At 38.5% G+C, this 14,087-nt stretch overlaps 1 long non-coding RNA gene across 2 annotated transcripts in view; it reads right to left on the minus strand.

The window, feature by feature from the left end:
* Window positions 1-500: 500 nt before the first annotated feature.
* The window catches only part of LOC103675366, a 36,417-nt gene continuing 22,830 nt past the window's right edge, over window positions 501-14,087 (minus strand). For both annotated transcript variants that reach the window (XR_571829.2, XR_005835008.1), the window contains 2 exons: window positions 8,612-8,725; window positions 501-766 (listed from right to left, as the gene is read on the minus strand). This is a non-coding gene — a long non-coding RNA (uncharacterized LOC103675366). The remainder of the gene's footprint in view (window positions 767-8,611; window positions 8,726-14,087) is intronic.

Consider the following 14,087-nt stretch of genomic DNA (forward strand, 5'->3'; position numbering starts at 1 on the left):
GTAAGCCTCTAAGGAAATTTGGAAGCAAGGTCTCCAGGACCTTGAGGGGGCTAGCTACTGTTGGGAAAGGGTCATTTATTACCGTCTAATAAAACCTTAGTCATGAGACCCTTCAGATGTATATCGGTGGGCCATATGCTTGGGGGATGATTGCCAACACGTATCTTGGCAGTGGAGGGGGGCCGGTTAGAGATAAAGGAAGTTTCCAAAGGAATTTTTATACGTTAAAGTAGACTTACAGGATCTTGGTGGAGGGGAGGGGATCAAGCCAGGACTGCCTTTTGCCCTTAGCAAAGTATTAACATCGGGGCAGCTGAGTTCCTAGAGGAATGTCACCATGCCTGTTTCAAGGACTTGTCAATGGGCTGTAGGTAGTAAGGACTGTTTCTTTGTCCTTTAGGGCAGCCAGGACTGCCTGAGGAATGTTGCATACATCCCATGGGGGAGGGGGGTTTGCAGGGTGTCAGCTTCTGCTTTGTCTTCAGCTTGCCTTCTGTTCCCTCATCATTTCCCTCCTGAACAATTTTGACCCTTAAATTTTTAAGGTTGTTGAAGGAGGAAGGTCTCATCTTCTATAACTTCTTCCTGCTGAATAGGGGCGTAGAGATGTCCCTACCTATGGGTCAACATTGGTCAGTCCGGAAATGTATAGGGGAGTTATGAAAGGTAGGGCAGCTGAATCCAACGTGGACAACATGGATGAACCTACCTGAGGAGAAGGTATTATCTGTTAGCCGGAAGTTACGGTGGTGAAGGAGTCTTGGCACTAGGCAGGGAGACATCAGACATGACAAAACAAGGTTAATATTATAAGAAGAGATCTGAAAAAAAGATCTTTGATAGTTGACCTTTGATAATTTTCCTGCAGTCCAGGAGTTTAAAGCAATCACTAAAGGAAAGAGACCGTTTAAAGTGCCAGTTTAAGTATTTATGTCAGTTAGAAACCCAGAAGTATTTTGTGGTAATCTGGACTGTATACACAGCATTGTTTTTATGCTATCACATATTTCACCTTTTATAGCAGTTAAAAACATCTAGCATCACTCTATTCTATAGAGTATCACTTAGGGCTTTGATCATATATTTATTGAGAACTTCCATGTGCCAAACAACATTCTCCAGTCTCAAAGAGGTAACAAAGATAGATGCTAGGTGGTCATACCAGTGAGACACAGAACATGTCCACCATGGTTTTAAATTTGGAAGGTTGGCTGGGTTGGTAATGGTTTTAATAATGCATCCATGCATCCAGGCAAAACCCAGAGTACAGTGGCTTATCCAGCAAGGAGGAAGCTATGGACACAGGTTAAGTTGCAGAGCCATTGGGTCCCAGCCAGGAGCCAGTCATATAATACTGGGCCTCCTTGAAACTGCAGTCAGGATTTTAAGGGCACTTGGTTTTGGAGGGCCATACATACAATGATTTCAGGTCCCTATTTGATTGGGGAGTTATGGCTTGATAATAATCCCTCTTTCTTCCAAATTACACCGTGAGCATGGAGGACCAGGAAAATATATTTGAAGTCAGTATAAATATTTTTAAGGCTTTTGCCAATTGCAAAGCACAGGTGGGCGCTATTAATTCTGTTTTGGGGGCAGACATGTTTGCTGACAGGGCTTTGCCCTCAACAGTCTTGTGTTAGACTTGACTATAGCATACCCAGTTTTTCTTACCCCTCTTTTCCATGAAACTGTTACCATTGGTGAACCAATTGTCCTCTGTATTTTCGATAGGGACATCTTAAATCTGGTTGACTAGGATAAACAAGATCAATAACCTCTGAACAGTTATATTCTATAGAAGTACGATGGTCAGGTCCAGGCTTAAGGGTAGCTGGGTTTAAAGTTTGACAGGTTCTAAGCATTATTTCAGGCATATCTATAAGCATAGCTTGGTATTTAATAAGTCAGCCTCCTATCACCTATTGGTGGCCTTTGGTCTCTAAAACATTCTGGACCTGATGTGAAGTCATTATAGTCAGACTGTCCCATAGTGAGCTTTGAGGCTTCTTTTACCAGGAGGGCTCTTGTATGCTCGGCTAAAGCCTCTCCTTATAATTGTACGTTCAGAGAGGTGGCTTCTAGGATAAACGTAATTATGCGGGATGAAAGCATTAAGAAGCCTTCTTTGTTTGAGGTCTAGCTTTAATATCTTAACAAAGAATCACTGGCGAGTGGGTGGGAAGACTTGTCAAGAGATAAAGGCATCCCCAAGTCATCATCCAGTCCAGGCACAAGGAAAGTGGGGTCATCCATTATCTCCACAAGCCCATAGTTAACCCTATGGGGTGGGGTATGCTATGGCTTTTAGGGAATGATTTCATCATCCCAGCCACATTGGTCAAGGTGATAGCCGAGTTATACAATCATTGGGGAATCAATCTCATTTCCCAGTTGTTCAAATAATTAAATATATGCCCATGGGGTCCTGTTATTAGCCCCATAGAATAAAAGCATGAAGATTATCTATACATGAGCTATTGTATAGGAATAGAAAAAAGCTATTTCTCTTAAGTTTACCTCAAGTTGTCTAGCTTAAGCAAACATTTAAGGACAATCAGATCTAGAATTTAACATCCACAAAGGTGGGTTATTTAAACATAATTTTTCTCTCTAAAATAACCCTCATTTCCAGAGATAGCCAAATCAGGACTAATTTGTTTGCAAAACAAGTCCAGTTTGAACAAACTTGGCCTAATTATTTACATAAATTCAGCAAGAATAGTGACTGATCGCATAGATCTTTTAGAATCTGCTTTGCTGGAACTTTTGTAAGGAATCTCCAGGTTGAACTTTTAGTAACCTCTCCAGGCCAGAAGCCAAGCCAAGTACTTGTCATCAGACGTGCCTGCGATACCTGTAGATTTGGGCGGATTCCTCTCCACGAGGTCCCCAAAGTATCCTGAGGTTCCTGCACCTGTCAGGAAGTGACATTCTTTACTCACCTGGTGAGGCTGCTGGGAACTCTGTAAGCAAGGTATCAGGCCATTTCCAGGGGCTTTATGGCTCCAGGTTTCAAAAGTCAACCTTAGTTCCTGAAAGCTGTTTGGTCATATCTGAGTCTATGCATGTCTCTCAAGTATGACATTCCAGTCAAAGCCTTATGGTAAAATAACCAGTGTTTCCAATGGTGTCTTGTTACAAGGAGAACAATACTTATTGAACTTATGCAAATGATTATGATTGCCATGGAAGAAAGAATACTTACTGAGACCTTTTTAATCTCAGAGGGTTCAGGTAGAGAGAAATGTTAAATGCTTTAATTTGCTTTATTATTATTTCTGTATATCACTGATGTCTTAAGAGAAAGTTTCCTCAATCTGGAAGAGTAAACATTAGAGAACCAGTAATGTTTTAAACAAGAGTCACAACATTATAATCTTTTAGTTAATTTAGTCCCATACATTGTTTAGTTTGAATGCAGCTTTAGTTAGTTCTGGAAATTTTTACCCATTTCAGTTTTAGGATTCCGTAAAGATATCGAATACCTGTACCTGTCCTAAAAAGTCCTTTATATGAATCTCTTTGAAGATGAAACTCATTTTAGAAGAGAATAAGAACAATTACAAATAACAAAAACACAGAGTGGACATGGTTAGTAACTGATGAGTTTACAGTATAGCTGGCAAGGAAGTCAGGTTACTTCTGTGACACACAACACTTCGATAGCCAGAAAAGAGTGATGACGACCTTATATTAAAACATTAAAACTTCAGGAATTGCATATTATCTCTAGAATAGTTACAGCATTTACCCAAATGTAACCTAAGGCTTATCATTTGTTTAACAGTGCTTCCAGAGTAACTCAGCATACCAAAGGAAAAGGCCTAATGAGTTAAAGAGACTTCATTTACAATTTAAATCTTGGTAAAGTTTGTTAAACCTTAAAATTACAGCACAAGCCTGAATAGGATTACAGATCACTACAAAACTCTATTTTTATTTAACCAAGGTGACAATAGGAGACTTGAAGGCAAATATGTAGGGTTCTATAGTTGTCAGCAAAACTTAGAATAATACGGAGAAGTTTTAACTAAGTAATTGAAGACCTGTTAATGACAAAACATAGAAACTTTGTTTTCTGGGCAAAGAGAAAACTGTTTACATTTTCTTATCCAGAGCAGATGAACAATTCAAGAAACCTTTGTCTTTCTAAACACAGAGAAAGCAGACATAGATCTTATACCACTGTATCTTAAAAATCCATTCATTTCACTCTTAGTCGTTTCTGACCACACCTAAAATTCTTTCTACAACTTTCTTTTGCATTCAGATTTTATCCCTTGCCATCTTTCCAAACAACCATCTTATTTAGGACAAAATTGCCTTCTTTTACCTTCAACAAAAATGCATTCCCATTCCTTATCCTTCTTACGTATCTCCTACTTTTCTACATATAGAGTTGCTTCCCTTATTTCCATCAGCCTTCATTACATTTAGAATTTTGCATTCTTTAGAAACTTTAGTCTCCAGTGAAAACTAAGTAGTAACCAACTGTGAACTGTTACACCAAAATGTTTAGATGGCAAATTTATGAATCAATTAAGCAGAAAACATGTTAACCAACAGATTTAAATATCCTTAGTTTTCTGCAATAAGTAGTCAAAAGCACAAACCTACATGCAGTAATCAATGCTTCAGCACTGTATCCTATTTTTAAAAGACCTAGATGTCCAATGAATTCAATCCCATTTACTATCCAAGCAATAAAGATTGTTTACCGAAGACTTTCAAAGCTATTTTAACAATTACCCATGAAAACTTTGAGACGGACAATTAACCATCATTTTAGTCATATTTTTATGAACAACTCACAACAGAGGTAACACAAGTTTGCTTGACCTTCAGTAAACCTCGACAGAATAAAAGTTTTACATTTAGTGCCAATAACTTTAAAGACATGTCGATCTTAATTAAACCAACAAATTTGACTTAGTTTAAATACTGAATTATGTTCCACCTGGGACCACCCCATTTTCAGTTTTTTTTACCTGAGACACTGGTGGGGAAATCTAGAGTGGGTAACGTTAGGTCCAGGGGGTGCTCTTCTTTGCTCCTTGATGGTGAGGGTAGGAGGAGCAGCCATGGTGCTGGAGGCACCGAGGATGGTACAGAAGCCAGTTGTGCAGGTCGCACCCCAGGTGGTGCAGAAAGGAGGAGACAGTAGGGGCAGAGTGCTGCCAGAAGGCAGAGAAAGCGTTCCCGGTTTTCAAGCTCCAACAGGAGAAGAAGCCACGTTTTCCCACCAACAAGGGGGAATAGGGAGTCCATGTTGGGCCAGAGAAGACAGGGAATTTCCCCAAAACAAAGGGAGTTTCGGCAGCTGCTTGGGAATATTCCTTAAAGTCCCCATCCCGAGGTAGACTAACCACAGATGGTTCCAGTTATAGCCATTAATCCGGGAAATGAGTGAGGGAGAAGCTCCCACATCTGTTAGAAGGAACAGTGAGAGAAGAGAGTCAAGTCCCCTTTGTCTGGGATGGCCTGTGTTTCCTCCAGCAATCTGGGTTAACTCCGAGGAGGCCTATTTAGATAATTATCATCCAATATGTCAGGAGAGTTTACTAGCTGACCCATTCAGGCAAATACACTCTGCAAGAGGCCTTTACATTGGGGTCCTGGTGTAGAACAATGAAGGCCTAGGTATGAGCAGTGAAGGTACCCTAGGTCCATTTGTTCTGTTCCTTCTGATAGACCCCACTGTAGCCATGCAGTGTTACGGGAGCTCAGTGCTTTCCTAAATTTTGCAATCCGAATTGTTTCCAATGGGTTAGGAAGAGTCCTTGGGAACCGAAGAAGCAGCCTACTAAGGCCATGCTCAGAAAAGTGAAGAAGGTCCATTACCAAATCCCCCCTGACTCCTGGGTGGCATCCCACCCAGTATATGTCAGAGGTTCCTGTGTGTCAAAAGCGACCGGAGGCATCCCTCAACAAAAATCGCTATTGATCACAATCCTGCCTTCCTGTGAAGGCATTCCTGCCGTAAAAGGCCCGTAGGAGGGATGCCGGTGTCCCTCCCCTACCCCATCGCATCTTAGGCTGCTGGTGGGTGCTTGGTGAATGGACTGAAATACCATGCCTTGAAGGTCATGCCATGAAGGTCACACCTTATTTTGTCTTGCCTTGGAAGTATTTTACCTTGCCTTGAAGAACCAGCTGTTTTTAACCCATGGAGAAAATTAGAAAAGTTTAACAAGGGGAAATTACCAGATTTTGTAGCCTAAGTAATTAGTAGAGGACATTGACAGAAAACAGTAAAGATAGAAATCCATCACGGTCTAAGCGACATTCCAACACAGGTGGTCCTTACAGCCAACGTCCCCGGTTGGGTTTTAGTTCAATCGGGTACTGGTTTCGGTCGGCTCCGAGTGGAGGTCCCGTGGCCAGAAGCGGCTAGACCAGGAATATGGAGGGGATCGCATTAGATCCATCAGGAGGAAACCTCACACAGGAGTCTTAAGATTGGCAGCCGTGCTAGTCACTTAGGTGGCTGTCCGTGCCCAAGACAGATGACTTTGTATAAGGAAAGCAGTAAAGAGGGGGCATCAAGTTTCTGGGTCTTATTACCATCCCGGCCAGGGTACTAACTTCCAGCCAAAGGCAGGCTTTCTCCTCCCCATGGAGTAGCCATGGGCTAGAGGATTGCAGCCTGAGCAGTCGGCATGAAAGTGTTCCAATAAGACCATACTCCTTGAAGAGCCCCAAAAAGGAGAGGAAAGGAAGAGAAGGGAAAGTACTCACCATTTTGCACCAAAGCCCAAAGCCCCACGTTGGGCGCCATTATGAGGTTGGGGAATATACATGAGGTTCAGTGGGGTGGGGTCCGGAGCCAACCACCAAGAAAGAATTCTTGAGACGTCTTTGGTGCAAAATGGTGGTTTATTAAAGCATGGGGACAGGACCCGTGGGCAGAAAGAGCTGCTGCCCTGGGGTTGTGAGGAATGGCCTATTTTATACCCTCAAGTGGGGAGGGGGCTAGGAATAGTGTAAGTCTCTAAGGAATTTTGGAAGCAAGGTCTCCAGGACCTTGAGGGGGCTAGCTACTGTTGGGAAAGGGTCATTTATTACCGTCTAATAAAACCTTAGTCACGAGACCCTTCAGATGTATATCGGTGGGCCATATGCTTGGGGGATGATTGCCAACACGTATCTTGGCAGTGGAGGGGGGCCGGTTAGAGATAAAGGAAGTTTCCAAAGGAATTTTTATACGTTAAAGTAGACTTACAGGATCTTGGTGGAGGGGAGGGGATCAGGCCAGGACTGCCTTTTGCCCTTAGCAAAGTATTAACATCGGGGCAGCTGAGTTCCTAGAGGAATGTCACCATGCCTGTTTCAAGGACTTGTCAATGGGCTGTAGGTAGTAAGGACTGTTTCTTTGTCCTTTAGGGCAGCCAGGACTGCCTGAGGAATGTTGCATACATCCCATGGGGGAGGGGGGTTTGCAGGGTGTCAGCTTCTGCTTTGTCTTCAGCTTGCCTTCTGTTCCCTCATCAATAAGATCACCTCTAAATAAAAGCTTTTGCTGTTACTTACACAAAACACCACATATTCTGCCTCTGAAAAACTCCCTAAATAAAGGACAGGGTTTCTCCCTGCCAGAGGCCATAGTCTAGAATGTGTGGTCTTTTTCTCTCCTGCAGAAACCCTGTGTTTTCCAGTCCACCAGAGAGCTCAGACTGCCTCCCCATAGTGATGCGAATCCTGGAGTTCAAACTGCACCTACTCCCTTATTAAAAGTACAGTCTTGTCAATCATTTCAGTTGTGCCTAGGGATATAGACAGGTCCTCAGGCTATTTTACTCCCCCAGAGTCAGGAGAGTGGTGGTTATGAGCATGAAACTTCAAGTTAAAATATTTTGATTAGAATGACTAGTCTGTTCCTGACTAGGTATTGGCAATTTATTACACCTCTCTGTGCTGGCTTTTGTAAAATGACAAAGCCAATATTATGTTTTTCATGAAATCATTGTGGAGAGTAAGTGTGGCTACCTGGCATCGATGGCCATCGTCATCGTTTTGATCATGATTTTATAGGTCTAAAAACCTTTACAGCTTCCATGTTGGGTTATACTGTCCAGTCATTCTGATACCCAGGCTCAGACTTTTCTCTCAAACCTTGACTCATTTCTCACCTCCCTGACTCCCTTGGGTGTACCCCAGGTCTTCTGGTCTTTCTCCAGCCTTCAGACCACCTTGTTTTCTCATTGCCTCTTGACTCCTGGAGGCAGTGCCTCTGTTGAGTCCCATGTGGACCAATGAGAACAATCCTCTGTTTCTTGCACATTGGCCGGGTAAGTTTCCAAGAAACATTTTTCTATTTTCTGTGTGCTAAACTTTCAACCTTTGAACTCTATACTTTCAAGCTTTCCCCAAACTTTAACTGTTGCCTTTAGTTTATTCTGACTCAGGAGTGATTTATGTGAAAGTTCTTTGGAAATCACAAAGTGCTATAAAAATGTTGAAAATGTTATTGCTTATCTTCTGGCCATCTGTTAGTAATTCTTAGCACAAAATTCCAATCATTAAAACTAAAGCATTAAAAATCTCATTCACATTTTGTTTTCTTCTATACTTTTACATCTAAAGCAGACAGAGATACATTTTTACTTACATTTTGAGGGAGAAGATTCTACAACATCATCTTTAGTGTAGGTTCCTTTTCCAGACATTTGAAGACTTATGCATCTGTCTTTCACTTCAGTAAAGCCTCTTTAGCTGTGCGAACCTAGGAATAAAGTTGGACTTACATAAAATGAACCAGATGTGCTTAATTCTTTATCAAGAAAATCAGTTTAATTAGTTTCTATTCATAATTCCAAGCTTATTAATCAAGTGTTGGCAATCTAGGATCTTTAGAAAATTATTTTGATGAATATATATAATTTATAATTTATTATAGAGTATTTCTTTTTTATTTTACTTTCATCATGACAAGTGCATTTCTTAATCCCCATCACCTACTTCATCCATCCGCCCTCACCTACATTCCCCCACCCCCAACCATCAGTTTGTTTTCTACAGTTAAGAGTCTGTTTCTTGGTTGATATCTCTTCCTCTCTTTTTTTCCCTTTGCTCATTTGTTTTGTTCCCTAAATTCAACATATGAGTGAGATCATATGGTATTTGTCTTTCTCTGACTGACTTATTTCGCTTAGCATAATACATGCTAGCTCCATCCATATAGTTCCAAATGGCAAGATTTCATTCTTTTTTATGGCTGAATAATATTCCAGTGTGTGTGTATAAGTGTGTGTGTGTGTGTACAACTTCTTTATCCATTCATCTATTGATGGACATTTAGGCTGTTTCCGTAATTTGGCTATTATAAATAATGCTGCAAAAATAATAGGTATGCATATATCCCTTTGAATTTTAAATTAGTGTTTTTATATTTTTTGGGTAAATACCCAGTAGTGTGATTATTAGATGATACGGTAGTTCTATTTTTAACTTTAGGAGGAATCTCCATACTGTTTTCCATAGTGGCTGCACCAGTTTGTATTCCCACCAACAGTACAAGAGGGTTCATTTTTCTCAACATACTAGCCAACACTTGTTTCTTGTGCTGTTGATTTTAGCCCTTCTGACAGGTGTAAGGTGATATCTCATTGCAGTTTTCATTTGCATTTCCCAGAATAGTGATGTTGTGCATCTTTTCATGTCTGTTGGCCATTTGGAGGGCTCCTTTGGAGACATGTCTGTTCATATATTCAGCCCATTTTTAATTGGATTATTTTTGGGTGTTGAATTGCATAATTCTTTATATATTTTGGATAGTAACTCTTTATTGAATATGTCATTAGCAAATATCTTCTCCCATTCAGTAGGTTGCCTTTAGTTTTGTTCATTGCTTCCTTCCCTGCACAGAAACTTTTTATCTTGATGTAGTTCCAATAGTTTACTTTTGCTTTTATTTCTCTTGCTCAGGAGAAATATCTAGAAAAATGTTCCTATGGCTGATGTCAGAGAAATTACTGCCTGTGCTCTCTTCAAGGATTTGTATGGTTTCAGGTCTCACACTTAGGTTTTTAATCCATTTTGAGTTTATTTTTGTGTATGGTGTATGGAAGTGGTCCAATTTCATTCTTTTGCATGCTGCTGTCCAGTTTTACCAACACCATTTGTTGAAGAGACTCCTTTCCCATTGTATATTCATTCCTCCTTTGCCAAAGATTAATTCACCATATAATTGTGGGTTTATTTCTGGGTTTTCTATTCTTTTCCATTGATCTATGCATCTATTTTTATTCCAGTACCATATTGTTTTAATTACTACCGATTTGTAATATATCTTGAAATCCGGAATTGTAATGCCTCCAGTTTTCTTCTTTTTCAAGATTGCTTTGGCTACTCAAGGTCTTTGGTGGTTCCAAGAAAATTTTAGGATTTGAGTTCTGTGAAAAATGCTATTAACATTTTGGTAGGGATTACATTAAATGTGTAGATTGCTTTGGGTAGTATAGATATTTTAACCATATTTGTTCTTCCAACCCATGAGCATGTAATGTCTTTCCATTTCTTTGTGTCACCCTGAATTTCTTTCATGGGTGTTTTACAGTTTTCAGAGTACAGGTCTTTCATCTGTTTGGTTAGGTTTATCCCTAAGTATCATCGTTTTTGGTGCAATTGTCAATGGGATTGTTTTCTTAATTTCACTTTTGATGTTTCATTATTACTGTATAAGAATGCAACAGATTTCTGTACATTGATTTTGTGTCCTGAAACTTTACTGAATTCAATTATCAGTTCTAGTAGTTTCTTGGTGGAGCCTTTAGGGTTTTCTATGTATGTTATCATGTCATCTGCAAATAGTGAGAGTTTTACTTCATCCTTACCAATTTGGATGCCTTTTATTTCTTTATGCTCTCCGACTGCTGTAGCCAGGACTTTCAGTACTATGTTGGATGATGTTATAAAGCATTTTATACAACAAATTACTGTTACCAGTTCAAAATCTTTTTTATGGGTCAAATAATGTCACCATAATATTATTTAAATTATATCTTGTTCTGCTAGCTCATAGATATAGTAATTCAATAACTATTTCACATACTAATAAAAAAGTCAAACAATCCTATAGAAAAATTGAGAAAGTATAAATAGCCACTTAACATTAAAAGAAATACAAATAATAATGCTTGGAAAATGCTTATAATTTGAATAAAATATCAAAATTAAAATGAGACCTTGATAAATTATCAGACTGATCAAAACATAAAAGATCCATAATATCCAATGTTGGCTGTATTTTGAAGTGGCACTGTTCAACAGAATTTTCTGTGATGATGGAAATGTTCTGTATCTGTGGTATCCCATATGGTAGGCACTAACCACATGTGGTTATTAATCACTTAAAATATAGCCAGTGTGACTGAGAATTGAATTTTGAATTCTATTTAATTTAAATTTAAGCAACTATATGTAGGTAGTGGATTCCTGTATTGAAAAGCACAAGTTTGAAAACATGGGAAGTTCATTAAATCTTTTGTGGTAGCATAAATTCATGTACCTTTTTTGGTGAATAATTTGGAGAAATCAAAATTTAAAAGGCAGACACATTTTGACTTAGCAGTACAGACAGTAGTGATTATGAGCACTTTAATGAATACTTGAAAATATGCAAAAACTCAAATGTTATTTATTGCAGTATAATTTTTAAGAGTTAATAATTAGAAACCCAGTTAAATATCCATTTGTAAAAAATAGATTAAATAAGTTGTGATAGGTTTGTAGCATGCAATTTTATAATTGTTTATAAAAGTATATGTTAGATTTGAAATAATGACTTGAAAAGCTATCCATGATAGTCTGTTAGGTTAAAAAATAATGACATGGCCAAATACATACATAGTATGGCAAGTTCATTTCCCAAAGAAAAGAAAGTGTATATATGTTTGTCTATGCATAGAAAAATGCATGATAACATATTAAACCAAGTGCCATTGGTGGTTTTCAATGGAAGATGGGTTTATATACTGATGTTCTACTTAAATATTTTAAAAGCATTTTTTTTTCTTTTTGAAATTAAAAGTAATCCATAGGAGGGAAAAAATGTCTTCTGATTGTGCTCATTAGAATTCAAATTATGTGAAATTTGTATTCTACCTTTTAAGATTTTATAATTCCAGACATCAAAGAAATGCATTTATTAACATTTGTGAACACTGGGATGTTGACTACACCAACATACAAAAGGGAGAGGATACATGATGGAATATTTACTCTTGATGTTTGCAGGTGGTATTACTGAGGGTAGTTGCAATCTTTGTGCAGAAATGTGGGTGAAAGATCAGTGTGGAATCAGCTGTCTTTGAATGCCAAAATCATGTGGTATTTATCCTGCATATAAGCCCCAGGGGGTTGCTAACCAAGCCTAAGCCTAGACTTTTGCTGATTGATATCTCTTAAGCTTCTGGTTATCACAGAGTCTTGGATCAAAGGGAAGGCTTTTTCTAAAATATAAATTTGATCTCCTCATTCTTTCACATAAAAATCTTTAGAAGACTCCATGCAGGTTACAGAATATTGTTAAGTCCAAACTCCTTAGCATCAAATGCCAAGACTTCTACAGTCTGGCCCCAATTTTATTTTTCCTCCTTTTTCTTGCACTTTTTACCCATTATCTTCCCTTTTGCAACAGACTACTCATTCATTCCTGAAATATGCCACCCAAAACTTCATGTCCCTTTCCAGGCAATTTTTCTCAGTAATAACCTTAATTACACCCTTCTGTTCTTATCTACCTGCTGAACTCAAGACCTAGCTTAATGTTACCTCTGTGAGTCTCTCCTTGATGCCCCTAGGCAGAACTAATCTCCCTCCTGCTCTCTGTTTTCTGAAACCCTCTGTAATTACCTCTACCCTAAATTAGAGATGTTTACATATTAAATTAGAGATAATTATTTGCATTACTCATTACCATTTTCCCCTTTCAATGATGAGTTCCTCAGGCTGCTATCATGTCTTATTCATCTCTGTATGAGTTAATGCATACGTAACTTGGCAAAGTGTAAGCCTTTGATACATGGAGTTATTATTTTGTTGTGTATATTCTTAGTGCCTCCTCAAATGTATATTACAGATTTCATGTTTAATTGATTTTACTTTAATTAGTGAATTTCTCATAGCACATACCTGAATGACCTGTATATCATCTAAACCCTAGCTGAAATAGTACTGTCACATTGCTCAACTATGCTTCTGTGAATCTTAAATTTTCTGATCTCTGGTTTTAGATTACCATATTTCTCCTTGTCTTTATATCTTCATTTAATTTGTTCATTTCTTATAGAAACATGTACTGAACACCTATTTGAACCAGAGAGTTTACTAGGCACTGGGAATATAGACGTAGATACAATGAAAATTATTTCTGCCCTCATGAAACTTCAGCATCTCTCAGAAAACATAAACATTCAACAAAAGGTTATATAATTAAAACTTGTTATCTGTGAAGTAGGAAAGTCAAAGGTATTAGGAACCCTTATAAAAAAAAAGACTAATTTCATCAGATGAGTTAAAAAATACTTCTTTGAGGAAGATTGAGAAAATGGGGGAGAATTTCAGACAAAGGGAACTAAACTCAGAAAAATAGATCCTAGTGAGAAGAAGGCAGTAGGCTGTATAGAGCTAAGTTGTTCTATAATGAGTATGACTTCCTTTGCTGGGATTTTTATGTATATATAACTATGCATGATATTAATGAAACAGGATGGAGTGTCGAAGGTCCACGGAGTTCAAAAGCAAAATTGTTGACTAAACTTTGGTTTAGTCAGGAGTTAGATATGTATTTATCCCATTTGTCATGTTTAGTTGTGATCTCTCCAAATAAGGAATCATGAGGAAGTCCATCCACTTACCATGAACACTCTTAGAGATGAAGAGGATAGGTCTTATTGCTTAGTACTCCAGTGTTTCCCACCACTATGCATATGCACATCATGATAAAGACATATATTTCTGTCAGTTTTTAAATTTAAATCCTAAAATTGAGTTTTGAGTTCTTCCCCATGGAAGTCTTGTTGAAGCTGCAACTGTTCTTTTCTGGTATAAAACTCATATAACTCTGAGCAATAAGTGGAGTCTTC

This window comes from Ursus maritimus, unplaced genomic scaffold (assembly GCF_017311325.1).
Source record: "Ursus maritimus isolate PB19 unplaced genomic scaffold, ASM1731132v1 scaffold_16, whole genome shotgun sequence".
NCBI classification, from domain to species: Eukaryota; Metazoa; Chordata; class Mammalia; order Carnivora; family Ursidae; genus Ursus; species Ursus maritimus.